At 30.9% G+C, this 3,389-nt stretch overlaps 1 long non-coding RNA gene across 1 annotated transcript; it reads right to left on the bottom strand.

The window, feature by feature from the left end:
• Positions 1-695: 695 nt before the first annotated feature.
• LOC133829434 (uncharacterized) lies at positions 696-1,687 on the bottom strand. Its single transcript, XR_009891775.1, has 3 exons — positions 1,568-1,687; positions 1,367-1,448; positions 696-723 (listed from the first exon to the last, which is right to left on the bottom strand). It is a non-coding gene; the product is annotated as an uncharacterized LOC133829434 (long non-coding RNA).
• Between the last annotated feature and the right edge of the window lie 1,702 nt (positions 1,688-3,389).

Consider the following 3,389-nt stretch of genomic DNA (forward strand, 5'->3'; position numbering starts at 1 on the left):
TAATACCTGTTTAGTTTCACCCAATTTTTGTTCAACATTTTCTTCACTTAGCTGCTATCTAAGCTAGCTATATAAGTCCTAGTCTTCTTCATAATAAAAAAAAAAAAAAAAAATCAGATCAAGAGAAAAAAGGACAAAGATATCTAGTTGTTTATAAATTTATTTATATGTGAGGAGTGTGACATATATAGGCAAAGATACTTTGCCTTATAGGATTCATACTTTATCAATTGTTCAATAAAGAATATGAGATCAAGTTCGAAACTGGAGTAGAGACAAAGATCACAGTGATCTTTGTTCTTCAACCAATATAATTCTTGTGTTGGTTTCATTATTTCTTTTCTTCTTCTCTATTTAGTTTTCTGAGCTATATTCATTTTGGTTCACTTCTGTTTTTACTAACATTACATTCTACACTCTACACATTTATTTAAATGTGCCATTGAATATGTTGTTCTAGTTTTGAGAAAGAGTTTCCTTTTAACTACTGACTTTGTTATTTGATCATGAGTATAACATTTAGAACAAGAGATAATACCAATACAAACAATAAATTTAGTTCAAGTTTGATTTAAACAGAATAACAAACAAATAAGATCATTCAATCTCTATAAGCATATAAGCCCATTAAGGATTAAACCTGATGCTCTACAGAAATGTCTTCTCTCTCTCTCTTTAACCTCAGGTAGAAATGTCTTCTCTCTTTATCCGAAGGAAAAGTACCTGCAACAATGCACAATATGTTTCAATAGGATTAAAAAAATATGAGGAACAAGTTTGAGAGAATACAATAATGAGCAAAGGAGAGAGTTATTGTGCAAACAATAAAACAATTAATAGACAAACGAAACCAAATATCTTTAATGGAAATGAAAATTAGTTTCACTTTCTTATATTTAATATAACTTGTAAATACTATAGATAAGAAAATGAAATTCAACACAAATCAACCAAAGACAACAAGTAGCTAACATTCTTTCAATACATATAAATACACAGATATAATAAACCCAACAACTATTTTTTTAGGAAGACTAGTAGATGTTAGAATTGTAGAACACTCAACAAAAATGCATAAACATTAATATCTTAACATTTAAGCTACAATTAGAACAAGTTTTATCTTTCTTTCTTTCTCTACAAAAAGAAGAAATTAATTAAAATATCTAAAGAATATTCTATTGATTGTTTTTGCATATACAACAGTGACCAAAAAAAATTGTAATAGTATTGGGAGGGAGGGAATGAGCTTGTGAATATTCTTGTTCTTGATGTTGATGTAGTTTGAGTGACATGAAAACATGCATGCACAGACACATTTTTTACATTGATATCAAGGGAAACTATCCATAAACATAACACTTACTTTTTGGCAAGTCCACCCGTTGTTTATGTTCGTGGAGTGAATCCTGAATAACTGAAATCGACGAAACAAATAAGCATCGAGCCTGTGCATCAATATTCAGGATTAGTCCAGCAGAATAAATGATCATTTAAGCTTGTTAAGGCATAAAGGACAGTTACGAACTAGTATGAACAAAAAACGCCAAGTACAGAAACACTATACCAACTTCAACACCAGCAAAAACACTCTCCAGAAATTCAGAACCCGTGTAAATTGCTTTTATTGTACTCTTGTGGTCCTGAAATGATTGAAACAGAACTCATATAAACTGCTTTTATCATTAGGCAAAACTGATAAAATCTTCCTGCTTCAAACAATTGCTAACCCAGTAATTCAGAGAAAAAAACAGCAATAAAATCCAGACCAATCAACCCAGAATTCAATTCCAGCCAGAAAACAGTAAAGAGAGAGAGAAACAATTTAGTGCCCATCAAGTGTTCTTGTATCAAAGTTGGTAGATAACTTTAAGATGGAAGTACAACTTTAAGTTTTCTGAATCCAATCATAGTTTTGATTTGTTTTCTTTAATTAGTACCATATAATTCACTCCAAGTAGAATGAAATAGCTCACTTTACCTTTATATTTGGATATTAAATAGAACTCATCATAGAGTATATGACAAAAATAGAGCAACCTCATATAAGAAAGTAGATAATATGCCAATATTGTTTTAGTTAGTTTACATACAAAGTATTGGCTTATAAATGTATAAATCAAAAGAACAAAAAACAAGTAAAATATTTTTCAACAGCCCAGAAATTGTCTATTTGATAAAAAATAATTGAGAACAAATAAATAATCCCATCATTTCATCACGAGAGAAACCTCTAAGAAACCAACTCCACCAAAAATTGACTTAATTTCTTTTCACCTACGAGAATCTCAGCTCAGTACATTATTAAAATTTCTTGAAAACCCAAATGCTGATATACATAAATTAGATTAATCAAAACATAGATATGGAAATTAAAGAGTAACATTAGATACCTGATAGAGATGAAATGCGGAGAACCAACGAAGAGAATTTAGGGGGTGAAGTTTTCTTTCTTTCTTTCCTTTCCTTTTTTCCTGAGAATTCAGGGGAAAAAAAAAAGAGTATGAAGAGCAAGCACTGTATTTGGGTTTATGATGGGAAGTGGGAACACTGAGCAATCACTAGAGAGTTTTTCAGGAACCAAGTCAGATAGCAGTGAGTGTGAAGAGGATGCAATATTTCGTAACTGTTTTTATTCGTATCTATTAGATTTTGCTGATTTTTGGTTTGTATTCTACAATTGACTTAATTGGGTAGTTAATAAAATTTATATAGATCTGGCTCCCCATTCCCCATAGTCTGTCTCACCAAATCATACCAGAGAGAATTTTGGTTCAGAATTTATTTTATTGGGTCTAAAATCTAGACTTGATTTCGAAATTCTGACAGGTTGATTTACTTATTTGTATGTAAACTCATACTCTGACGTAGAAAATAGGTGAATTTTTACTTTTTAAATTTTAGGTGGATTGGAGATCTAGACATATATGTAATTAAGATAGTGGGGTTGTTGAAAATATATAGAAGTTTCCAGGATTTTGATGAGGTATAAGGGTGTGGCTCTTCTAGTAATTGGGAATTTTAGCTGTGGGTTCATTTCAAATTTTATAGAAATTACTTGACCTGTGCGTTGTGGTGCCTAGTTGAGCTTGTTAGTGATATAAGGTTGTAAATTTTCTATCCTCTCCACGAATAAAATCCTGGTATGTCTGTACTAAGATTACCTACCTTTAGTTGATTAAGAATGACCAACACCAATTTCATTATTAGCCTGAAACTGGAACTAGATGATTGACCTTTGAGAATCGGACAAATGTTAAAACTATCTAATTACTGTCATTTTGAAATTTTCTTATTAGGCATCAACTGTGGAGAGGATAATGAAGAATGTGGTAATTCCTGCTAACACAACTAAACAGCAAGCACAACTACAAACTAATGCTAAATGT

The sequence above is a fragment of the Humulus lupulus genome, chromosome 4 (genome assembly GCF_963169125.1).
Source record: "Humulus lupulus chromosome 4, drHumLupu1.1, whole genome shotgun sequence".
In the NCBI taxonomy this organism is placed as follows: Eukaryota; Viridiplantae; Streptophyta; class Magnoliopsida; order Rosales; family Cannabaceae; genus Humulus; species Humulus lupulus.